This window comes from Ambystoma mexicanum, chromosome 4q (genome assembly GCF_040938575.1).
Source record: "Ambystoma mexicanum isolate Mex_15411 chromosome 4q, UKY_AmexF1_1, whole genome shotgun sequence".
Taxonomy (NCBI): Eukaryota; Metazoa; Chordata; class Amphibia; order Caudata; family Ambystomatidae; genus Ambystoma; species Ambystoma mexicanum.
In genome coordinates, this window is record NC_090928.1 from 529276495 (window position 1) to 529303994 (window position 27500).

Below are 27500 nucleotides of genomic sequence, written 5' to 3' on the forward strand. Positions count from 1 at the left end.
TCTTATTTGTGTTTTCTCCACTTTATTTTATAGTAAGATGATACATACTTTTTCTTTTACAGTGAATACATTAAGGTGTGGTATTGCCCCTTTACACATCATCCAGACATGCATTCATATATTGCATGTTAACAATCAAAATATTGCAAATATTGTAAAGAGACATTCAATTTCTATTTTTTTGGTCAAAAAGCACTAAAATTTTAGTTGTTTTCGCCCAACGTGGGGCTCGAACCCACGACCCTGAGATTAAGAGTCTCATGCTCTACCAACTGAGCTAGCCGGGCTCCTTTGGATGCCTATAGTTTTCTTCCCTATCCCTGCACTGCCGTTTTCCACAGATAGGATGCTGTGTAATCATAGGCTCTGGTGGAGTTTGGAAAGAAAATACACATCAGCCAGAGGCAGAAATAGTCTAAGAAAGTATCAAACACAATTACCAGTCAATATCAGAACGCATTGAAGAATATCAGGAAATAGCCGATTAAACCTGTGTGGAAAAAAGTCTTATTTGTGTTTTCTCCACTTTATTTTATAGTAAGATGATACATACTTTTTCTTTTACAGTGAATACATTAAGGTGTGGTATTGCCCCATTACACATCATCCAGACATGCATTCATATATTGCATGTTAACAATCAAAATATTGCAAATATTGTAAAGAGACTTTCAATTTCTATTTTTTTGGTCAAAAAGCACTAAAATTTTAGTTGTTTTCGCCCAACGTGGGGCTCGAACCCACGACCCTGAGATTAAGAGTCTCATGCTCTACCAAGTGAGCTAGCCGGGCTCCTTTGGATGCCTATAGTTTTCTTCCCTATCCCTGCACTGCGGTTTTCCACAGATAGGATGCTGTGTAATCATAGGCTCTGGTGGAGTTTGGAAAGAAAATACACATCAGCCAGAGGCAGAAATAGTCTAAGAAAGTATCAAACACAATTACCAGTCAATATCAGAACGCATTGAAGAATATCAGGAAATAGCCGATTAAACCTGTGTGGAAAAAAGTCTTATTTGTGTTTTCTCCACTTTATTTTATAGTAAGATGATACATACTTTTTCTTTTACAGTGAATACATTAAGGTGTGGTATTGCCCCATTACACATCATCCAGACATGCATTCATATATTGCATGTTAACAATCAAAATATTGCAAATATTGTAAAGAGACTTTCAATTTCTATTTTTTTGGTCAAAAAGCACTAAAATTTTAGTTGTTTTCGCCCAACGTGGGGCTCGAACCCACGACCCTGAGATTAAGAGTCTCATGCGCTACCGACTGAGCAAGCCGGGCTCCTTTGGATGCCCATAGTTTTCTTCCCTATCCCTGCACTGCCGGTTTCCACAGATAGGATGTATTTTTTTGGTCAAAATGCACTACAATTTTAGTTGTTTTCGCCCAACGTGGGGCTCGAACCCACGACCCTGAGATTAAGAGTCTCATGCTCTACTGACTGAGCTAGCCGGGCTCCTTTGGATGCCTATAGTTTTCTTCCCTATCCCTGCACTGCCGTTTTCCACAGATAGGATGTATTTTTTTGGTCAAAAAGCACTACAATTTTAGTTGTTTTCGCCCAAAGTGGGGCTCGAACCCACAACCCTGAGATTAAGAGTCTCATGCTCTACTGACTGAGCTAGCCGGGCTCCTTTGGATGCCTGTAGTTTTCTTCCCTATCCCTGCACTGCCGCTTTCCACAGATAGGATGCTGTGTAATCATAGGCTCTGGTGGAGTTTGGAAAGAAAATACACATCAGCCAGAGGCAGAAATAGTCTAAGAAAGTATCAAACACAATTACCAGTCAATATCAGAACGCATTGAAGAATATCAGGAAATAGCCGATTAAACCTGTGTGGAAAAAAGTCTTATTTGTGTTTTCTCCACTTTATTTTATAGTAAGATGATACATACTTTTTCTTTTACAGTGAATACATTAAGGTGTGGTATTGCCCCTTTACACATCATCCAGACATGCATTCATATATTGCATGTTAACAATCAAAATATTGCAAATATTGTAAAGAGACTTTCAATTTCTATTTTTTTGGTCAAAAAGCACTAAAATTTTAGTTGTTTTCGCCCAATGTGGGGCTCGAACCCACGACCCTGAGATTAAGAGTCTCATGCGCTACCTACTGAGCAAGCCGGGCTCCTTTGGATGCCCATAGTTTTCTTCCCTATCCCTGCACTGCCGTTTTCCACAGATAGGATGCTGTGTAATCATAGGCTCTGGTGGAGTTTGGAAAGAAAATACACATCAGCCAGAGGCAGAAATAGTCTAAGAAAGTATCAAACACAATTACCAGTCAATATCAGAACGCATTGAAGAATATCAGGAAATAGCCGATTAAACCTGTGTGGAAAAAAGTCTTATTTGTGTTTTCTCCACTTTATTTTATAGTAAGATGATACATACTTTTTCTTTTACAGTGAATACATTAAGGTGTGGTATTGCCCCATTACACATCATCCAGACATGCATTCATATATTGCATGTTAACAATCAAAATATTGCAAATATTGTAAAGAGACTTTCAATTTCTATTTTTTTGGTCAAAAAGCACTAAAATTTTAGTTGTTTTCACCCAACGTGGGGCTTGAACCCACGACCCTGAGATTAAGAGTCTCATGCTCTACCAAGTGAGCTAGCCGGGCTCCTTTGGATGCCTATAGTTTTCTTCCCTATCCCTGCACTGCGGTTTTCCACAGATAGGATGCTGTGTAATCATAGGCTCTGGTGGAGTTTGGAAAGAAAATACACATCAGCCAGAGGCAGAAATAGTCTAAGAAAGTATCAAACACAATTACCAGTCAATATCAGAACGCATTGAAGAATATCAGGAAATAGCCGATTAAACCTGTGTGGAAAAAAGTCTTATTTGTGTTTTCTCCACTTTATTTTATAGTAAGATGATACCTACTTTTTCTTTTACAGTGAATACATTAAGGTGTGGTATTGCCCCATTACACATCATCCAGACATGCATTCATATATTGCATGTTAACAATCAAAATATTGCAAATATTGTAAAGAGACTTTCAATTTCTATTTTTTTGGTCAAAAAGCACTAAAATTTTAGTTGTTTTCGCCCAACGTGGGGCTCGAACCCACGACCCTGAGATTAAGAGTCTCATGCGCTACCGACTGAGCAAGCCGGGCTCCTTTGGATGCCCATAGTTTTCTTCCCTATCCCTGCACTGCCGGTTTCCACAGATAGGATGTATTTTTTTGGTCAAAATGCACTATAATTTTAGTTGTTTTCGCCCAACGTGGGGCTCGAACCCACGACCCTGAGATTAAGAGTCTCATGCTCTACTGACTGAGCTAGCCGGGCTCCTTTGGATGCCTATAGTTTTCTTCCCTATCCCTGCACTGCCGTTTTCCACAGATAGGATGTATTTTTTTGGTCAAAAAGCACTACAATTTTAGTTGTTTTCGCCCAAAGTGGGGCTCGAACCCACAACCCTGAGATTAAGAGTCTCATGCTCTACTGACTGAGCTAGCCGGGCTCCTTTGGATGCATGTAGTTTTCTTCCCTATCCCTGCACTGCCGCTTTCCACAGATAGGATGCTGTGTAATCATAGGCTCTGGTGGAGTTTGGAAAGAAAATACACATCAGCCAGAGGCAGAAATAGTCTAAGAAAGTATCAAACACAATTACCAGTCAATATCAGAACGCATTGAAGAATATCAGGAAATAGCCGATTAAACCTGTGTGGAAAAAAGTCTTATTTGTGTTTTCTCCACTTTATTTTATAGTAAGATGATACATACTTTTTCTTTTACAGTGAATACATTAAGGTGTGGTATTGCCCCTTTACACATCATCCAGACATGCATTCATATATTGCATGTTAACAATCAAAATATTGCAAATATTGTAAAGAGACTTTCAATTTCTATTTTTTTGGTCAAAAAGCACTAAAATTTTAGTTGTTTTCGCCCAACGTGGGGCTCGAACCCACGACCCTGAGATTAAGAGTCTCATGCGCTACCGACTGAGCAAACCAGGCTCCTTTGGATGCCCATAGTTTTCTTCCCTATCCCTGCACTGCCGGTTTCCACAGATAGGATGTATTTTTTTGGTCAAAAAGCACTACAATTTTAGTTGTTTTCGCCCAACATGGGGCTCGAACCCACGACCCTGAGATTAAGAGTCTCATGCTCTACCGACTGAGCTAGCCAGGCACCTTTGGATGCCTATAGTTTTCTTCCCTATCCCTGCACTGCCGTTTTCCACAGATAGGATGCTGTGTAATCATAGGCTCTGGTGGAGTTTGGAAAGAAAATACACATCAGCCAGAGGCAGAAATAGTCTAAGAAAGTATCAAACACAATTACCAGTCAATATCAGAACGCATTGAAGAATATCAGGAAATAGCCGATTAAACCTGTGTGGAAAAAAGTCTTATTTGTGTTTTCTCCACTTTATTTTATAGTAAAATGATACATACTTTTTCTTTTACAGTGAATACATTAAGGTGTGGTATTGCCCCATTACACATCATCCAGACATGCATTCATATATTGCATGTTAACAATCAAAATATTGCAAATATTGTAAAGAGACTTTCAATTTCTATTTTTTTGGTCAAAAAGCACTAAAATTTTAGTTGTTTTCGCCCAACGTGGGGCTCGAACCCACGACCCTGAGATTAAGAGTCTCATGCGCTACCGACTGAGCAAGCCGGGCTCCTTTGGATGCCCATAGTTTTCTTCCCTATCCCTGCACTGCCGGTTTCCACAGATAGGATGTATTTTTTTGGTCAAAATGCACTACAATTTTAGTTGTTTTCGCCCAACGTGGGGCTCGAACCCACGACCATGAGATTAAGAGTCTCATGCTCTACTGACTGAGCTAGCCGGGCTCCTTTGGATGCCTATAGTTTTCTTCCCTATCCCTGCACTGCCGTTTTCCACAGATAGGATGTATTTTTTTGGTCAAAAAGCACTACAATTTTAGTTGTTTTCGCCCAAAGTGGGGCTCGAACCCACAACCCTGAGATTAAGAGTCTCATGCTCTACTGACTGAGCTAGCCGGGCTCCTTTGGATGCCTGTAGTTTTCTTCCCTATCCCTGCACTGCCGCTTTCCACAGATAGGATGCTGTGTAATCATAGGCTCTGGTGGAGTTTGGAAAGAAAATACACATCAGCCAGAGGCAGAAATAGTCTAAGAAAGTATCAAACACAATTACCAGTCAATATCAGAACGCATTGAAGAATATCAGGAAATAGCCGATTAAACCTGTGTGGAAAAAAGTCTTATTTGTGTTTTCTCCACTTTATTTTATAGTAAGATGATACATACTTTTTCTTTTACAGTGAATACATTAAGGTGTGGTATTGCCCCTTTACACATCATCCAGACATGCATTCATATATTGCATGTTAACAATCAAAATATTGCAAATATTGTAAAGAGACTTTCAATTTCTATTTTTTTGGTCAAAAAGCACTAAAATTTTAGTTGTTTTCGCCCAACGTGGGGCTCGAACCCACGACCCTGAGATTAAGAGTCTCATGCGCTACCGACTGAGCAAGAAAGGCTCCTTTGGATGCCCATAGTTTTCTTCCCTATCCCTGCACTGCCGGTTTCCACAGATAGAATGTATTTTTTTGGTCAAAATGCACTACAATTTTAGTTGTTTTCGCCCAACGTGGGGCTCGAACCCACGACCCTGAGATTAAGAGTCTCATGCTCTACTGACTGAGCTAGCCGGGCTCCTTTGGATGCCTATAGTTTTCTTCCCTATCCCTGCACTGCCGTTTTCCACAGATAGGATGTATTTTTTTGGTCAAAAAGTACTACAATTTTAGTTGTTTTCGCCCAACGTGGGGCTCGAACCCACGACCCTGAGATTAAGAGTCTCATGCTCTACCGACTGAGATAGCCGGGCTCCTTTGGATGCCTATAGTTTTCTTCCCTATCCCTGCACTGCCGCTTTCCACAGATAGGATGCTGTGTAATCACAGGCTCTGGTGGAGTTTGGAAAGAAAATACACATCAGCCAGAGGCAGAAATAGTCTAAGAAAGTATCAAACACAATTACCAGTCAATATCAGAACGCATTGAAGAATATCAGGAAATAGCCGATTAAACCTGTGTGGAAAAAAGTCTTATTTGTGTTTTCTCCACTTTATTTTATAGTAAGATGATACATACTTTTTCTTTTACAGTGAATACATTAAGGTGTGGTATTGCCCCATTACACATCATCCAGACATGCATTCATATATTGCATGTTAACAATCAAAATATTGCAAATATTGTAAAGAGACTTCAATTTCTATTTTTTTGGTCAAAAAGCACTAAAACTTTAGTTGTGTTCGCCCAACGTGAGGCTCGAACCCACGACCCTGAGATTAAGAGTCTCATGCTCTACCGACTGAGCTAGCCGGGCTCCTTTGGATACCTATAGTTTTCTTCCCTATCCCTGCACTGCCGTTTTCCACAGATAGGATGCTGTGTAATCATAGGCTCTGGTGGAGTTTGGAAAGAAAATACACATCAGCCAGAGGCAGAAATAGTCTAAGAAAGTATCAAACACAATTACCAGTCAATATCAGAACGCATTGAAGAATATCAGGAAATAGCCGATTAAACCTGTGTGGAAAAAAGTCTTATTTGTGTTTTCTCCACTTTATTTTATAGTAAGATGATACATACTTTTTCTTTTACAGTGAATACATTAAGGTGTGGTATTGCCCCATTACACATCATCCAGACATGCATTCATATATTGCAGGTTAACAATCAACATATTGCAAATATTGTAAAGAGACTTTCAATTTCTATTTTTTTGGTCAAAAAGCATTAAAATTTTAGTTATTTTCGCCCAACGTGGGGATCGCACCCACGACCCTGAGATTAAGAGTCTCATGCTCTACCGACTGAGCTAGCCGGGCTCCTTTGGATGCCTATAGTTTTCTTCCCTATCCCTGCACTGCCGTTTTCCACAGATAGGATGCTGTGTAATCATAGGCTCTGGTGGAGTTTGGAAAGAAAATACACATCAGCCAGAGGCAGAAATAGTCTAAGAAAGTATCAAACACAATTACCAGTCAATATCAGAACGCATTGAAGAATATCAGGAAATAGCCGATTAAACCTGTGTGGAAAAAAGTCTTATTTGTGTTTTCTCCACTTTATTTTATAGTAAGATGATACATACTTTTTCTTTTACAGTGAATACATTAAGGTGTGGTATTGCCCCATTACACATCATCCAGACATGCATTCATATATTGCATGTTAACAATCAAAATATTGCAAATATTGTAAAGAGACTTTCAATTTCTATTTTTTTGGTCAAAAAGCACTAAAATTTTAGTTGTTTTCCCCCAACGTGGGGCTCGAACCCACGACCCTGAGATTAAGAGTCTCATGCGCTACCGACTGAGCAAGCCGGGCTCCTTTGGATGCCCATAGTTTTCTTCCCTATCCCTGCACTGCCGGTTTCCACAGATAGAATGTATTTTTTTGGTCAAAATGCACTACAATTTTAGTTGTTTTCGCCCAACGTGGGGCTCGAACCCACGACCCTGAGATTAAGAGTCTCATGCTCTACCGACTGAGCTAGCCGGGCTCCTTTGGATGCCTATAGTTTTCTTCCCTATCCCTGCACTGCCGTTTTCCACAGATAGGATGTATTTTTTTGGTCAAAAAGTACTACAATTTTAGTTGTTTTCGCCCAACGTGGGGCTCGAACCCACGACCCTGAGATTAAGAGTCTCATGCTCTACCGACTGAGATAGCCGGGCTCCTTTGGATGCCTATAATTTTCTTCCCTATTCCTGCACTGCCATTTTCCACAGATAGGATGCTGTGTAATCATAGGCTCTGGTGGAGTTTGGAAAGAAAATACACATCAGCCAGAGGCAAAAATAGTCTAAGAAAGTATCAAACACAATTACCAGTCAATATCAGAACGCATTGAAGAATATCAGGAAATAGCCAATTAAACCTGTGTGGAAAAAAGTCTTATTTGTGTTTTCTCCACTTTATTTTATAGTAAGATGATACATACTTTTTCTTTTACAGTGAATACATTAAGGTGTGGTATTGCCCCATTACACATCATCCAGACATTCATTCATATATTGCATGTTAACAATGAAAATATTGCAAATATTGTAAAGAGACTTTCAATTTCTATTTTTTTGGTCAAAAAGCACTACAATTTTAGTTGTTTTCGCCCAACGTGGGGCTCGAACCCACGACCCTGAGATTAAGAGCCTCATGCTCTACCGACTGAGCTAGCCGGGCTCCTTTTGATGCCTATAGTTTTCTTCCCTATCCCTGCACTGCCGCTTTCCACAGATAGGATGCTGTGTAATCATAGGCTCTGGTGGAGTTTGGAAAGAAAATACACATCAGCCAGAGGCAGAAATAGTCTAAGAAAGTATCAAACACAATTACCAGTCAATATCAGAACGCATTGAAGAATATCAGGAAATAGCCGATTAAACCTGTGTGGAAAAAAGTCTTATTTGTGTTTTCTCCACTTTATTTTATAGTAAGATGATACATACTTTTTCTTTTACAGTGAATACATTAAGGTGTGGTATTGCCCCATTACACATCATCCAGACATGCATTCATATATTGCATGTTAACAATCAAAATATTGCAAATATTGTAAAGAGACTTTCAATTTCTATTTTTTTGGTCAAAAAGCACTAAAATTTTAGTTGTGTTCGCCCAACGTGAGGCTCGAACCCACGACCCTGAGATTAAGAGTCTCATGCTCTACCGACTGAGCTAGCCGGGCTCCTTTGGATACCTATAGTTTTCTTCCCTATCCCTGCACTGCCGTTTTCCACAGATAGGATGCTGTGTAATCATAGGCTCTGGTGGAGTTTGGAAAGAAAATACACATCAGCCAGAGGCAGAAATAGTCTAAGAAAGTATCAAACACAATTACCAGTCAATATCAGAACGCATTGAAGAATATCAGGAAATAGCCGATTAAACCTGTGTGGAAAAAAGTCTTATTTGTGTTTTCTCCACTTTATTTTATAGTAAGATGATACATACTTTTTCTTTTACAGTGAATACATTAAGGTGTGGTATTGCCCCATTACACATCATCCAGACATGCATTCATATATTGCATGTTAACAATCAAAATATTGCAAATATTGTAAAGAGACTTTCAATTTCTATTTTTTTGGTCAAAAAGCACTAAAATTTTAGTTGTTTTCGCCCAACGTGGGGCTCGAACCCACGACCCTGAGATTAAGAGTCTCATGCGCTACCGACTGAGCAACCCGGGCTCCTTTGGATGCCCATAGTTTTCTTCCCTATCCCTGCACTGCCGGTTTCCACAGATAGGATGTATTTTTTTGGTCAAAAAGCACTACAATTTTAGTTGTTTTCGCCCAACGTGGGGCTCGAACTCACGACCCTGAGATTAAGAGTCTCATGCGCTACCGACTGAGCAAGCCAGGCTCCTTTGGATGCCCATAGTTTTCTTCCCTATCCCTGCACTGCCGGTTTCCACAGATAGGATGTATTTTTTTGGTCAAAAAGCACTACAATTTTAGTGGTTTTCGCCCAACATGGGGCTCGAACCCACAACCCTGAGATTAAGAGTCTCATGCTCTACCGACTGAGCTAGCCGGGCTCCTTTGGATGCCTATAGTTTTCTTCCCTATCCCTGCACTGCCGTTTTCCACAGATAGGATGCTGTGTAATCATAGGCTCTGGTGGAGTTTGGAAAGAAAATACACATCAGCCAGAGGCAGAAATAGTCTAAGAAAGTATCAAACACAATTACCAGTCAATATCAGAAAGCATTGAAGAATATCAGGAAATAGCCGATTAAACCTGTGTGGAAAAAAGTCTTATTTGTGTTTTCTCCACTTTATTTTATAGTAATATGATACATACTTTTTCTTTTACAGTGAATACATTAAGGTGTGGTATTGCCCCATTACACATCATCCAGACATGCATTCATATATTGCATGTTAACAATCAAAATATTGCAAATATTGTAAAGAGACTTTCAATTTCTATTTTTTTGGTCAAAAAGCACTAAAATTTTAGTTGTTTTCGCCCAACGTGGGGCTCGAACCCACGACCCTGAGATTAAGAGTCTCATGCGCTACCGACTGAGCAACCCGGGCTCCTTTGGATGCCCATAGTTTTCTTCCCTATCCCTGCACTGCCGGTTTCCACAGATAGGATGTATTTTTTTGGTCAAAAAGCACTACAATTTTAGTTGTTTTCGCCCAACGTGGGGCTCGAACTCACGACCCTGAGATTAAGAGTCTCATGCTCTACCGACTGAGCTAGCCGGGCTCTTTTGGATGCCTATAGTTTTCTTCCCTATCCCTGCACTGCCGTTTTCCACAGATAGGATGTATTTTTTTGGTCAAAAAGTACTACAATTTTAGTTGTTTTCGCCCAACGTGGGGCTCGAACCCACGACCCTGAAATTAAGAGTCTCATGCTCTACCGACTGAGCTAGCCAGGCTCCTTTGGATGCCTATAGTTTTATTCCCTATTCCTGCACTGCCGTTTTCCACAGATAGGATGCTGTGTAATCATAGGCTCTGGTGGAGTTTGGAAAGAAAATACACATCAGCCAGAGGCAAAAATAGTCTAAGAAAGTATCAAACACAATTACCAGTCAATATCAGAACGCATTGAAGAATATCAGGAAATAGCCGATTAAACCTGTGTGGAAAAAAGTCTTATTTGTGTTTTCTCCACTTTATTTTATAGTAAGATGATACATACTTTTTCTTTTACAGTGAATACATTAAGGTGTGGTATTGCCCCATTACACATCATCCAGACATTCATTCATATATTGCATGTTAACAATGAAAATATTGCAAATATTGTAAAGAGACTTTCAATTTCTATTTTTTTGGTCAAAAAGCACTACAATTTTAGTTGTTTTCGCCCAACGTGGGGCTCGAACCCACGACCCTGAGATTAAGAGCCTCATGCTCTACCGACTGAGCTAGCCGGGCTCCTTTTGATGCCTATAGTTTTCTTCCCTATCCCTGCACTGCCGCTTTCCACAGATAGGATGCTGTGTAATCATAGGCTCTGGTGGAGTTTGGAAAGAAAATACACATCAGCCAGAGGCAGAAATAGTCTAAGAAAGTATCAAACACAATTACCAGTCAATATCAGAACGCATTGAAGAATATCAGGAAATAGCCGATTAAACCTGTGTGGAAAAAAGTCTTATTTGTGTTTTCTCCACTTTATTTTATAGTAAGATGATACATACTTTTTCTTTTACAGTGAATACATTAAGGTGTGGTATTGCCCCATTACACATCATCCAGACATGCATTCATATATTGCATGTTAACAATCAAAATATTGCAAATATTGTAAAGAGACTTTCAATTTCTATTTTTTTGGTCAAAAAGCACTAAAATTTTAGTTGTGTTCGCCCAAAGTGAGGCTCGAACCCACGACCCTGAGATTAAGAGTCTCATGCTCTACCGACTGAGCTAGCCGGGCTCCTTTGGATACCTATAGTTTTCTTCCCTATCCCTGCACTGCCGTTTTCCACAGATAGGATGCTGTGTAATCATAGGCTCTGGTGGAGTTTGGAAAGAAAATACACATCAGCCAGAGGCAGAAATAGTCTAAGAAAGTATCAAACACAATTACCAGTCAATATCAGAACGCATTGAAGAATATCAGGAAATAGCCGATTAAACCTGTGTGGAAAAAAGTCTTATTTGTGTTTTCTCCACTTTATTTTATAGTAAGATGATACATACTTTTTCTTTTACAGTGAATACATTAAGGTGTGGTATTGCCCCATTACACATCATCCAGACATGCATTCATATATTGCATGTTAACAATCAAAATATTGCAAATATTGTAAAGAGACTTTCAATTTCTATTTTTTTGGTCAAAAAGCACTAAAATTTTAGTTGTTTTCCCCCAACGTGGGGCTCGAACCCACGACCCTGAGATTAAGAGTCTCATGCGCTACCGACTGAGCAAGCCGGGCTCCTTTGGATGCCCATAGTTTTCTTCCCTATCCCTGCACTGCCGGTTTCCACAGATAGAATGTATTTTTTTGGTCAAAATGCACTACAATTTTAGTTGTTTTCGCCCAACGTGGGGCTCGAACCCACGACCCTGAGATTAAGAGTCTCATGCTCTACCGACTGAGCTAGCCGGGCTCCTTTGGATGCCTATAGTTTTCTTCCCTATCCCTGCACTGCCGTTTTCCACAGATAGGATGTATTTTTTTGGTCAAAAAGTACTACAATTTTAGTTGTTTTCGCCCAACGTGGGGCTCGAACCCACGACCCTGAGATTAAGAGTCTCATGCTCTACCGACTGAGATAGCCGGGCTCCTTTGGATGCCTATAATTTTCTTCCCTATTCCTGCACTGCCATTTTCCACAGATAGGATGCTGTGTAATCATAGGCTCTGGTGGAGTTTGGAAAGAAAATACACATCAGCCAGAGGCAAAAATAGTCTAAGAAAGTATCAAACACAATTACCAGTCAATATCAGAACGCATTGAAGAATATCAGGAAATAGCCAATTAAACCTGTGTGGAAAAAAGTCTTATTTGTGTTTTCTCCACTTTATTTTATAGTAAGATGATACATACTTTTTCTTTTACAGTGAATACATTAAGGTGTGGTATTGCCCCATTACACATCATCCAGACATTCATTCATATATTGCATGTTAACAATGAAAATATTGCAAATATTGTAAAGAGACTTTCAATTTCTATTTTTTTGGTCAAAAAGCACTACAATTTTAGTTGTTTTCGCCCAACGTGGGGCTCGAACCCACGACCCTGAGATTAAGAGCCTCATGCTCTACCGACTGAGCTAGCCGGGCTCCTTTTGATGCCTATAGTTTTCTTCCCTATCCCTGCACTGCCGCTTTCCACAGATAGGATGCTGTGTAATCATAGGCTCTGGTGGAGTTTGGAAAGAAAATACACATCAGCCAGAGGCAGAAATAGTCTAAGAAAGTATCAAACACAATTACCAGTCAATATCAGAACGCATTGAAGAATATCAGGAAATAGCCGATTAAACCTGTGTGGAAAAAAGTCTTATTTGTGTTTTCTCCACTTTATTTTATAGTAAGATGATACATACTTTTTCTTTTACAGTGAATACATTAAGGTGTGGTATTGCCCCATTACACATCATCCAGACATGCATTCATATATTGCATGTTAACAATCAAAATATTGCAAATATTGTAAAGAGACTTTCAATTTCTATTTTTTTGGTCAAAAAGCACTAAAATTTTAGTTGTGTTCGCCCAACGTGAGGCTCGAACCCACGACCCTGAGATTAAGAGTCTCATGCTCTACCGACTGAGCTAGCCGGGCTCCTTTGGATACCTATAGTTTTCTTCCCTATCCCTGCACTGCCGTTTTCCACAGATAGGATGCTGTGTAATCATAGGCTCTGGTGGAGTTTGGAAAGAAAATACACATCAGCCAGAGGCAGAAATAGTCTAAGAAAGTATCAAACACAATTACCAGTCAATATCAGAACGCATTGAAGAATATCAGGAAATAGCCGATTAAACCTGTGTGGAAAAAAGTCTTATTTGTGTTTTCTCCACTTTATTTTATAGTAAGATGATACATACTTTTTCTTTTACAGTGAATACATTAAGGTGTGGTATTGCCCCATTACACATCATCCAGACATGCATTCATATATTGCATGTTAACAATCAAAATATTGCAAATATTGTAAAGAGACTTTCAATTTCTATTTTTTTGGTCAAAAAGCACTAAAATTTTAGTTGTTTTCGCCCAACGTGGGGCTCGAACCCACGACCCTGAGATTAAGAGTCTCATGCGCTACCGACTGAGCAACCCGGGCTCCTTTGGATGCCCATAGTTTTCTTCCCTATCCCTGCACTGCCGGTTTCCACAGATAGGATGTATTTTTTTGGTCAAAAAGCACTACAATTTTAGTTGTTTTCGCCCAACGTGGGGCTCGAACTCACGACCCTGAGATTAAGAGTCTCATGCGCTACCGACTGAGCAAGCCAGGCTCCTTTGGATGCCCATAGTTTTCTTCCCTATCCCTGCACTGCCGGTTTCCACAGATAGGATGTATTTTTTTGGTCAAAAAGCACTACAATTTTAGTGGTTTTCGCCCAACATGGGGCTCGAACCCACAACCCTGAGATTAAGAGTCTCATGCTCTACCGACTGAGCTAGCCGGGCTCCTTTGGATGCCTATAGTTTTCTTCCCTATCCCTGCACTGCCGTTTTCCACAGATAGGATGCTGTGTAATCATAGGCTCTGGTGGAGTTTGGAAAGAAAATACACATCAGCCAGAGGCAGAAATAGTCTAAGAAAGTATCAAACACAATTACCAGTCAATATCAGAAAGCATTGAAGAATATCAGGAAATAGCCGATTAAACCTGTGTGGAAAAAAGTCTTATTTGTGTTTTCTCCACTTTATTTTATAGTAATATGATACATACTTTTTCTTTTACAGTGAATACATTAAGGTGTGGTATTGCCCCATTACACATCATCCAGACATGCATTCATATATTGCATGTTAACAATCAAAATATTGCAAATATTGTAAAGAGACTTTCAATTTCTATTTTTTTGGTCAAAAAGCACTAAAATTTTAGTTGTTTTCGCCCAACGTGGGGCTCGAACCCACGACCCTGAGATTAAGAGTCTCATGCGCTACCGACTGAGCAACCCGGGCTCCTTTGGATGCCCATAGTTTTCTTCCCTATCCCTGCACTGCCGGTTTCCACAGATAGGATGTATTTTTTTGGTCAAAAAGCACTACAATTTTAGTTGTTTTCGCCCAACGTGGGGCTCGAACTCACGACCCTGAGATTAAGAGTCTCATGCTCTACCGACTGAGCTAGCCGGGCTCTTTTGGATGCCTATAGTTTTCTTCCCTATCCCTGCACTGCCGTTTTCCACAGATAGGATGTATTTTTTTGGTCAAAAAGTACTACAATTTTAGTTGTTTTCGCCCAACGTGGGGCTCGAACCCACGACCCTGAAATTAAGAGTCTCATGCTCTACCGACTGAGCTAGCCAGGCTCCTTTGGATGCCTATAGTTTTATTCCCTATTCCTGCACTGCCGTTTTCCACAGATAGGATGCTGTGTAATCATAGGCTCTGGTGGAGTTTGGAAAGAAAATACACATCAGCCAGAGGCAAAAATAGTCTAAGAAAGTATCAAACACAATTACCAGTCAATATCAGAACGCATTGAAGAATATCAGGAAATAGCCGATTAAACCTGTGTGGAAAAAAGTCTTATTTGTGTTTTCTCCACTTTATTTTATAGTAAGATGATACATACTTTTTCTTTTACAGTGAATACATTAAGGTGTGGTATTGCCCCATTACACATCATCCAGACATTCATTCATATATTGCATGTTAACAATGAAAATATTGCAAATATTGTAAAGAGACTTTCAATTTCTATTTTTTTGGTCAAAAAGCACTACAATTTTAGTTGTTTTCGCCCAACGTGGGGCTCGAACCCACGACCCTGAGATTAAGAGCCTCATGCTCTACCGACTGAGCTAGCCGGGCTCCTTTTGATGCCTATAGTTTTCTTCCCTATCCCTGCACTGCCGCTTTCCACAGATAGGATGCTGTGTAATCATAGGCTCTGGTGGAGTTTGGAAAGAAAATACACATCAGCCAGAGGCAGAAATAGTCTAAGAAAGTATCAAACACAATTACCAGTCAATATCAGAACGCATTGAAGAATATCAGGAAATAGCCGATTAAACCTGTGTGGAAAAAAGTCTTATTTGTGTTTTCTCCACTTTATTTTATAGTAAGATGATACATACTTTTTCTTTTACAGTGAATACATTAAGGTGTGGTATTGCCCCATTACACATCATCCAGACATGCATTCATATATTGCATGTTAACAATCAAAATATTGCAAATATTGTAAAGAGACTTTCAATTTCTATTTTTTTGGTCAAAAAGCACTAAAATTTTAGTTGTGTTCGCCCAAAGTGAGGCTCGAACCCACGACCCTGAGATTAAGAGTCTCATGCTCTACCGACTGAGCTAGCCGGGCTCCTTTGGATACCTATAGTTTTCTTCCCTATCCCTGCACTGCCGTTTTCCACAGATAGGATGCTGTGTAATCATAGGCTCTGGTGGAGTTTGGAAAGAAAATACACATCAGCCAGAGGCAGAAATAGTCTAAGAAAGTATCAAACACAATTACCAGTCAATATCAGAACGCATTGAAGAATATCAGGAAATAGCCGATTAAACCTGTGTGGAAAAAAGTCTTATTTGTGTTTTCTCCACTTTATTTTATAGTAAGATGATACATACTTTTTCTTTTACAGTGAATACATTAAGGTGTGGTATTGCCCCATTACACATCATCCAGACATGCATTCATATATTGCATGTTAACAATCAAAATATTGCAAATATTGTAAAGAGACTTTCAATTTCTATTTTTTTGGTCAAAAAGCACTAAAATTTTAGATGTTTTCGCCCAACGTGGGGCTCAAACCCACGACCCTGAGATCAAGAGTCTCATGCTCTACCGACTGAGCAAGCCGGGCTCCTTTGGATGCCTATAGGTTTCTTCCCTATCCCTGCACTGCCGTTTTCGACAGATAGGATATATTTTTTTGGTCAAAAAGCACTACAATTTTAGTTGTTTTCGCCCAACATGGGGCTCGAACCCACGACCCTGAGATTAAGAGTCTCATGCTCTACCGACTGAGCTAGCCGGGCTCCTTTGGATGCCTATAGTTTTCTTCCCTATCCCTGCACAGCCGCTTTCCACAGATAGGATGCTGTGTAATCATAGGCTCTGGTGGAGTTTGGAAAGAAAATACACATCAGCCAGAGGCAGAAATAGTCTAAGAAAGTATCAAACACAATTACCAGTCAATATCAGAACGCATTGAAGAATATCAGGAAATAGCCGATTAAACCTGTGTAGAAAAAAGTCTTATTTGTGTTTTCTCCACTTTATTTTATAGTAAGATGATACATACTTTTTCTTTTACAGTGAATACATTAAGGTGTGGTATTGCCCCATTACACATCATCCAGACATGCATTCATATATTGCATGTTAACAATGAAAATATTGCAAATATTGTAAAGAGACTTTCAATTTCTATTTTTTTGGTCAAAAAGCACTAAAATTTTAGTTGTTTTCGCCCAACGTGGGGCTCGAACCCACGACCCTGAGATTAAGAGTCTCATGCGCTACCGACTGAGCAAGCCGGGCTCCTTTGGATGCCCATAGTTTTCTTCCCTATCCCTGCACTGCCGTTTTCCACAGATAGGATGTATTTTTTTGGTCAAAAAGCACTACAATTTTAGTTGTTTTCGCCCAACGTGGGGCTCGAACCCACGACCCTGAGATTAAGAGTCTCATGCTCTACCGACTGAGCTAGCCGGGCTCTTTTGGATGCCTATAGTTTTCTTCCCTATCCCTGCACAGCCGCTTTCCACAGATAGGATGCTGTGTAATCATAGGCTCTGGTGGAGTTTGGAAAGAAAATACACATCAGCCAGAGGCAGAAATAGTCTAAGAAAGTATCAAACACAATTACCAGTCAATATCAGAACGCATTGAAGAGTATCAGGAAATAGCCGATTAAACCTGTGTGGAAAAAAGTCTTATTTGTGTTTTCTCCACATTATTTTATAGTAAGATGATACATACTTTTTCTTTTACAGTGAATACATTAAGGTGTGGTATTGCCCCATTACACATCATCCAGACATTCATTCATATATTGCATGTTAACAATGAAAATATTGCAAATATTGTAAAGAGACTTTCAATTTCTATTTTTTTGGTCAAAAAGCACTACAATTTTAGTTGTTTTCACCCAACGTGGGGCTCAAACCCACGACCCTGAGATTAAGAGTCTCATGCTCTACCGACTGAGCTAGCCGGGCTCCTTTTGATTCCTATAGTTTTCTTCCCTATCCCTGCACTGCCGCTTTCCACAGATAGGATGCTGTGTAATCACAGGCTCTGGTGGAGTTTGGAAAGAAAATACACATCAGCCAGAGGCAGAAATAGTCTAAGAAAGTATCAAACACAATTACCAGTCAATATCAGAACGCATTGAAGAATATCAGGAAATAGCCGATTAAACCTGTGTGGAAAAAAGTCTTATTTGTGTTTTCTCCACTTTATTTTATAGTAAGATGATACATACTTTTTCTTTTACAGTGAATACATTAAGGTGTGGTATTGCCCCATTACACATCATCCAGACATGCATTCATATATTGCATGTTAACAATCAAAATATTGCAAATATTGTAAAGAGACTTCAATTTCTATTTTTTTGGTCAAAAAGCACTAAAACTTTAGTTGTGTTCGCCCAACGTGAGGCTCGAACCCACGACCCTGAGATTAAGAGTCTCATGCTCTACCGACTGAGCTAGCCGGGCTCCTTTGGATACCTATAGTTTTCTTCCCTATCCCTGCACTGCCGTTTTCCACAGATAGGATGCTGTGTAATCATAGGCTCTGGTGGAGTTTGGAAAGAAAATACACATCAGCCAGAGGCAGAAATAGTCTAAGAAAGTATCAAACACAATTACCAGTCAATATCAGAACGCATTGAAGAATATCAGGAAATAGCCGATTAAACCTGTGTGGAAAAAAGTCTTATTTGTGTTTTCTCCACTTTATTTTATAGTAAGATGATACATACTTTTTCTTTTACAGTGAATACATTAAGGTGTGGTATTGCCCCATTACACATCATCCAGACATGCATTCATATATTGCAGGTTAACAATCAACATATTGCAAATATTGTAAAGAGACTTTCAATTTCTATTTTTTTGGTCAAAAAGCATTAAAATTTTAGTTATTTTCGCCCAACGTGGGGCTCGCACCCACGACCCTGAGATTAAGAGTCTCATGCTCTACCGACTGAGCTAGCCGGGCTCCTTTGGATGCCTATAGTTTTCTTCCCTATCCCTGCACTGCCGTTTTCCACAGATAGGATGCTGTGTAATCATAGGCTCTGGTGGAGTTTGGAAAGAAAATACACATCAGCCAGAGGCAGAAATAGTCTAAGAAAGTATCAAACACAATTACCAGTCAATATCAGAACGCATTGAAGAATATCAGGAAATAGCCGATTAAACCTGTGTGGAAAAAAGTCTTATTTGTGTTTTCTCCACTTTATTTTATAGTAAGATGATACATACTTTTTCTTTTACAGTGAATACATTAAGGTGTGGTATTGCCCCATTACACATCATCCAGACATGCATTCATATATTGCATGTTAACAATCAAAATATTGCAAATATTGTAAAGAGACTTTCAATTTCTATTTTTTTGGTCAAAAAGCACTAAAATTTTAGTTGTTTTCCCCCAACGTGGGGCTCGAACCCACGACCCTGAGATTAAGAGTCTAATGCGCTACCGACTGAGCAAGCCGGGCTCCTTTGGATGCCCATAGTTTTCTTCCCTATCCCTGCACTGCCGGTTTCCACAGATAGAATGTATTTTTTTGGTCAAAATGCACTACAATTTTAGTTGTTTTCGCCCAACGTGGGGCTCGAACCCACGACCCTGAGATTAAGAGTCTCATGCTCTACCGACTGAGCTAGCCGGGCTCCTTTGGATGCCTATAGTTTTCTTCCCTATCCCTGCACTGCCGTTTTCCACAGATAGGATGTATTTTTTTGGTCAAAAAGTACTACAATTTTAGTTGTTTTCGCCCAACGTGGGGCTCGAACCCACGACCCTGAGATTAAGAGTCTCATGCTCTACCGACTGAGATAGCCGGGCTCCTTTGGATGCCTATAGTTTTCTTCCCTATTCCTGCACTGCCATTTTCCACAGATAGGATGCTGTGTAATCATAGGCTCTGGTGGAGTTTGGAAAGAAAATACACATCAGCCAGAGGCAAAAATAGTCTAAGAAAGTATCAAACACAATTACCAGTCAATATCAGAACGCATTGAAGAATATCAGGAAATAGCCAATTAAACCTGTGTGGAAAAAAGTCTTATTTGTGTTTTCTCCACTTTATTTTATAGTAAGATGATACATACTTTTTCTTTTACAGTGAATACATTAAGGTGTGGTATTGCCCCATTACACATCATCCAGACATTCATTCATATATTGCATGTTAACAATGAAAATATTGCAAATATTGTAAAGAGACTTTCAATTTCTATTTTTTTGGTCAAAAAGCACTACAATTTTAGTTGTTTTCGCCCAACGTGGGGCTCGAACCCACGACCCTGAGATTAAGAGCCTCATGCTCTACCGACTGAGCTAGCCGGGCTCCTTTTGATGCCTATAGTTTTCTTCCCTATCCCTGCACTGCCGCTTTCCACAGATAGGATGCTGTGTAATCATAGGCTCTGGTGGAGTTTGGAAAGAAAATACACATCAGCCAGAGGCAGAAATAGTCTAAGAAAGTATCAAACACAATTACCAGTCAATATCAGAACGCATTGAAGAATATCAGGAAATAGCCGATTAAACCTGTGTGGAAAAAAGTCTTATTTGTGTTTTCTCCACTTTATTTTATAGTAAGATGATACATACTTTTTCTTTTACAGTGAATACATTAAGGTGTGGTATTGCCCCATTACACATCATCCAGACATGCATTCATATATTGCATGTTAACAATCAAAATATTGCAAATATTGTAAAGAGACTTTCAATTTCTATTTTTTTGGTCAAAAAGCACTAAAATTTTAGTTGTGTTCGCCCAACGTGAGGCTCGAACCCACGACCCTGAGATTAAGAGTCTCATGCTCTACCGACTGAGCTAGCCGGGCTCCTTTGGATACCTATAGTTTTCTTCCCTATCCCTGCACTGCCGTTTTCCACAGATAGGATGCTGTGTAATCATAGGCTCTGGTGGAGTTTGGAAAGAAAATACACATCAGCCAGAGGCAGAAATAGTCTAAGAAAGTATCAAACACAATTACCAGTCAATATCAGAACGCATTGAAGAATATCAGGAAATAGCCGATTAAACCTGTGTGGAAAAAAGTCTTATTTGTGTTTTCTCCACTTTATTTTATAGTAAGATGATACATACTTTTTCTTTTACAGTGAATACATTAAGGTGTGGTATTGCCCCATTACACATCATCCAGACATGCATTCATATATTGCATGTTAACAATCAAAATATTGCAAATATTGTAAAGAGACTTTCAATTTCTATTTTTTTGGTCAAAAAGCACTAAAATTTTAGTTGTTTTCGCCCAACGTGGGGCTCGAACCCACGACCCTGAGATTAAGAGTCTCATGCGCTACCGACTGAGCAACCCGGGCTCCTTTGGATGCCCATAGTTTTCTTCCCTATCCCTGCACTGCCGGTTTCCACAGATAGGATGTATTTTTTTGGTCAAAAAGCACTACAATTTTAGTTGTTTTCGCCCAACGTGGGGCTCGAACTCACGACCCTGAGATTAAGAGTCTCATGCGCTACCGACTGAGCAAGCCAGGCTCCTTTGGATGCCCATAGTTTTCTTCCCTATCCCTGCACTGCCGGTTTCCACAGATAGGATGTATTTTTTTGGTCAAAAAGCACTACAATTTTAGTGGTTTTCGCCCAACATGGGGCTCGAACCCACAACCCTGAGATTAAGAGTCTCATGCTCTACCGACTGAGCTAGCCGGGATCCTTTGGATGCCTATAGTTTTCTTCCCTATCCCTGCACTGCCGTTTTCCACAGATAGGATGCTGTGTAATCATAGGCTCTGGTGGAGTTTGGAAAGAAAATACACATCAGCCAGAGGCAGAAATAGTCTAAGAAAGTATCAAACACAATTACCAGTCAATATCAGAAAGCATTGAAGAATATCAGGAAATAGCCGATTAAACCTGTGTGGAAAAAAGTCTTATTTGTGTTTTCTCCACTTTATTTTATAGTAATATGATACATACTTTTTCTTTTACAGTGAATACATTAAGGTGTGGTATTGCCCCATTACACATCATCCAGACATGCATTCATATATTGCATGTTAACAATCAAAATATTGCAAATATTGTAAAGAGACTTTCAATTTCTATTTTTTTGGTCAAAAAGCACTAAAATTTTAGTTGTTTTCGCCCAACGTGGGGCTCGAACCCACGACCCTGAGATTAAGAGTCTCATGCGCTACCGACTGAACAACCCGGGCTCCTTTGGATGCCCATAGTTTTCTTCCCTATCCCTGCACTGCCGGTTTCCACAGATAGGATGTATTTTTTTGGTCAAAAAGCACTACAATTTTAGTTGTTTTCGCCCAACGTGGGGCTCGAACTCACGACCCTGAGATTAAGAGTCTCATGCTCTACCGACTGAGCTAGCCGGGCTCTTTTGGATGCCTATAGTTTTCTTCCCTATCCCTGCACTGCCGTTTTCCACAGATAGGATGTATTTTTTTGGTCAAAAAGTACTACAATTTTAGTTGTTTTCGCCCAACGTGGGGCTCGAACCCACGACCCTGAAATTAAGAGTCTCATGCTCTACCGACTGAGCTAGCCAGGCTCCTTTGGATGCCTATAGTTTTATTCCCTATTCCTGCACTGCCGTTTTCCACAGATAGGATGCTGTGTAATCATAGGCTCTGGTGGAGTTTGGAAAGAAAATACACATCAGCCAGAGGCAAAAATAGTCTAAGAAAGTATCAAACACAATTACCAGTCAATATCAGAACGCATTGAAGAATATCAGGAAATAGCCGATTAAACCTGTGTGGAAAAAAGTCTTATTTGTGTTTTCTCCACTTTATTTTATAGTAAGATGATACATACTTTTTCTTTTACAGTGAATACATTAAGGTGTGGTATTGCCCCATTACACATCATCCAGACATTCATTCATATATTGCATGTTAACAATGAAAATATTGCAAATATTGTAAAGAGACTTTCAATTTCTATTTTTTTGGTCAAAAAGCACTACAATTTTAGTTGTTTTCGCCCAACGTGGGGCTCGAACCCACAACCCTGAGATTAAGAGCCTCATGCTCTACCGACTGAGCTAGCCGGGCTCCTTTTGATGCCTATAGTTTTCTTCCCTATCCCTGCACTGCCGCTTTCCACAGATAGGATGCTGTGTAATCATAGGCTCTGGTGGAGTTTGGAAAGAAAATACACATCAGCCAGAGGCAGAAATAGTCTAAGAAAGTATCAAACACAATTACCAGTCAATATCAGAACGCATTGAAGAATATCAGGAAATAGCCGATTAAACCTGTGTGGAAAAAAGTCTTATTTGTGTTTTCTCCACTTTATTTTATAGTAAGATGATACATACTTTTTCTTTTACAGTGAATACATTAAGGTGTGGTATTGCCCCATTACACATCATCCAGACATGCATTCATATATTGCATGTTAACAATCAAAATATTGCAAATATTGTAAAGAGACTTTCAATTTCTATTTTTTTGGTCAAAAAGCACTAAAATTTTAGTTGTGTTCGCCCAACGTGAGGCTCGAACCCACGACCCTGAGATTAAGAGTCTCATGCTCTACCGACTGAGCTAGCCGGGCTCCTTTGGATACCTATAGTTTTCTTCCCTATCCCTGCACTGCCGTTTTCCACAGATAGGATGCTGTGTAATCATAGGCTCTGGTGGAGTTTGGAAAGAAAATACACATCAGCCAGAGGCAGAAATAGTCTAAGAAAGTATCAAACACAATTACCAGTCAATATCAGAACGCATTGAAGAATATCAGGAAATAGCCGATTAAACCTGTGTGGAAAAAAGTCTTATTTGTGTTTTCTCCACTTTATTTTATAGTAAGATGATACATACTTTTTCTTTTACAGTGAATACATTAAGGTGTGGTATTGCCCCATTACACATCATCCAGACATGCATTCATATATTGCATGTTAACAATCAAAATATTGCAAATATTGTAAAGAGACTTTCAATTTCTATTTTTTTGGTCAAAAAGCACTAAAATTTTAGATGTTTTCGCCCAACGTGGGGCTCAAACCCACGACCCTGAGATCAAGAGTCTCATGCTCTACCGACTGAGCAAGCCGGGCTCCTTTGGATGCCTATAGGTTTCTTCCCTATCCCTGCACTGCCGTTTTCGACAGATAGGATATATTTTTTTGGTCAAAAAGCACTACAATTTTAGTTGTTTTCGCCCAACATGGGGCTCGAACCCACGACCCTGAGATTAAGAGTCTCATGCTCTACCGACTGAGCTAGCCGGGCTCCTTTGGATGCCTATAGTTTTCTTCCCTATCCCTGCACAGCCGCTTTCCACAGATAGGATGCTGTGTAATCATAGGCTCTGGTGGAGTTTGGAAAGAAAATACACATCAGCCAGAGGCAGAAATAGTCTAAGAAAGTATCAAACACAATTACCAGTCAATATCAGAACGCATTGAAGAATATCAGGAAATAGCCGATTAAACCTGTGTAGAAAAAAGTCTTATTTGTGTTTTCTCCACTTTATTTTATAGTAAGATGATACATACTTTTTCTTTTACAGTGAATACATTAAGGTGTGGTATTGCCCCATTACACATCATCCAGACATGCATTCATATATTGCATGTTAACAATGAAAATATTGCAAATATTGTAAAGAGACTTTCAATTTCTATTTTTTTGGTCAAAAAGCACTAAAATTTTAGTTGTTTTCGCCCAACGTGGGGCTCGAACCCACGACCCTGAGATTAAGAGTCTCATGCGCTACCGACTGAGCAAGCCGGGCTCCTTTGGATGCCCATAGTTTTCTTCCCTATCCCTGCACTGCCGTTTTCCACAGATAGGATGTATTTTTTTGGTCAAAAAGCACTACAATTTTAGTTGTTTTCGCCCAACGTGGGGCTCGAACCCACGACCCTGAGATTAAGAGTCTCATGCTCTACCGACTGAGCTAGCCGGGCTCTTTTGGATGCCTATAGTTTTCTTCCCTATCCCTGCACAGCCGCTTTCCACAGATAGGATGCTGTGTAATCATAGGCTCTGGTGGAGTTTGGAAAGAAAATACACATCAGCCAGAGGCAGAAATAGTCTAAGAAAGTATCAAACACAATTACCAGTCAATATCAGAACGCATTGAAGAGTATCAGGAAATAGCCGATTAAACCTGTGTGGAAAAAAGTCTTATTTGTGTTTTCTCCACATTATTTTATAGTAAGATGATACATACTTTTTCTTTTACAGTGAATACATTAAGGTGTGGTATTGCCCCATTACACATCATCCAGACATGCATTCATATATTGCATGTTAACAATCAAAATATTGCAAATATTGTAAAGAGACTTTCAATTTCTATTTTTTTGGTCAAAAAGCACTAAAATTTTAGTTGTTTTCGCACAACGTGGGGCTCGAACCCACGACCCTGAGATTAAGAGTCTCATGCTCTACCAACTGAGCTAGCCGGGCTCCTTTGGATGCCTATAGTTTTCTTCCCTATCCCTGCACTGCCGTTTTCCACAGATAGGATGCTGTGTAATCATAGGCTCTGGTGGAGTTTGGAAAGAAAATACACATCAGCCAGAGGCAGAAATAGTCTAAGAAAGTATCAAACACAATTACCAGTCAATATCAGAACACATTGAAGAATATCAGGAAATAGCCGATTAAACCTGTGTGGAAAAAAGTCTTATTTGTGTTTTCTCCACTTTATTTTATAGTAAGATGATACATACTTTTTCTTTTACAGTGAATACATTAAGGTGTGGTATTGCCCCATTGCACATCATCCAGACATGCATTCATATATTGCATGTTAACAATCAAAATATTGCAAATATTGTAAAGAGACTTTCAATTTCTATTTTTTTGGTCAAAAAGCACTAGAATTTTAGTTGTTTTCGCCCAACGTGGGGCTCGAACCCACGACCCTGAGATTAAGAGTCTCATGCGCTACCGACTGAGCAAGCCAGGCTCCTTTGGATGCCCATAGTTTTCTTCCCTATCCCTGCACTGCCGGTTTCCACAGATAGGATGTATTTTTTTGGTCAAAAAGCACTACAATTTTAGTGGTTTTCGCCCAACATGGGGCTCGAACCCACAACCCTGAGATTAAGAGTCTCATGCTCTACCGACTGAGCTAGCCGGGCTCCTTTGGATGCTTATAGTTTTCTTCCCTATCCCTGCACTGCCGTTTTCCACAGATAGGATGCTGTGTAATCATAGGCTCTGGTGGAGTTTGGAAAGAAAATACACATCAGCCAGAGGCAGAAATAGTCTAAGAAAGTATCAAACACAATTACCAGTCAATATCAGAACGCATTGAAGAATATCAGGAAATAGCCGATTAAACCTGTGTGGAAAAAAGTCTTATTTGTGTTTTCTCCACTTTATTTTATAGTAATATGATACATACTTTTTCTTTTACAGTGAATACATTAAGGTGTGGTATTGCCCCATTACACATCATCCAGACATGCATTCATATATTGCATGTTAACAATCAAAATATTGCAAATATTGTAAAGAGACTTTCAATTTCTATTTTTTTGGTCAAAAAGCACTAAAATTTTAGTTGTTTTCGCCCAACGTGGGGCTCGAACCCACGACCCTGAGATTAAGAGTCTCATGCGCTACCGACTGAGCAACCCGGGCTCCTTTGGATGCCCATAGTTTTCTTCCCTATCCCTGCACTGCCGGTTTCCACAGATAGGATGTATTTTTTTGGTCAAAAAGCACTACAATTTTAGTTGTTTTCGCCCAACGTGGGGCTCGAACTCACGACCCTGAGATTAAGAGTCTCATGCTCTACCGACTGAGCTAGCCGGGCTCTTTTGGATGCCTATAGTTTTCTTCCCTATCCCTGCACTGCCGTTTTCCACAGATAGGATGTATTTTTTTGGTCAAAAAGTACTACAATTTTAGTTGTTTTCGCCCAACGTGGGGCTCGAACCCACGACCCTGAAATTAAGAGTCTCATGCTCTACCGACTGAGCTAGCCAGGCTCCTTTGGATGCCTATAGTTTTATTCCCTATTCCTGCACTGCCGTTTTCCACAGATAGGATGCTGTGTAATCATAGGCTCTGGTGGAGTTTGGAAAGAAAATACACATCAGCCAGAGGCAAAAATAGTCTAAGAAAGTATCAAACACAATTACCAGTCAATATCAGAACGCATTGAAGAATATCAGGAAATAGCCGATTAAACCTGTGTGGAAAAAAGTCTTATTTGTGTTTTCTCCACTTTATTTTATAGTAAGATGATACATACTTTTTCTTTTACAGTGAATACATTAAGGTGTGGTATTGCCCCATTACACATCATCCAGACATGCATTCATATATTGCATGTTAACAATGAAAATATTGCAAATATTGTAAAGAGACTTTCAATTTCTATTTTTTTGGTCAAAAAGCACTACAATTTTAGTTGTTTTCGCCCAACGTGGGGCTCGAACCCACGACCCTGAGATTAAGAGTCTCATGCTCTACCGACTGAGCTAGCCGGGCTCCTTTGGATGCCTATAGTTTTCTTCCCTATCCCTGCACTGCCGCTTTCCACAGA

General features: G+C 39.7%; 1 non-coding gene across 1 annotated transcript; it reads right to left on the reverse strand.

Moving 5' to 3' along the window:
- Positions 1 to 214: 214 nt before the first annotated feature.
- TRNAK-CUU (transfer RNA lysine (anticodon CUU)) lies at positions 215 to 287 on the reverse strand. The gene has a single exon. It is a non-coding gene; the product is annotated as a tRNA-Lys (tRNA).
- Positions 288 to 27500: the final 27213 nt, after the last annotated feature.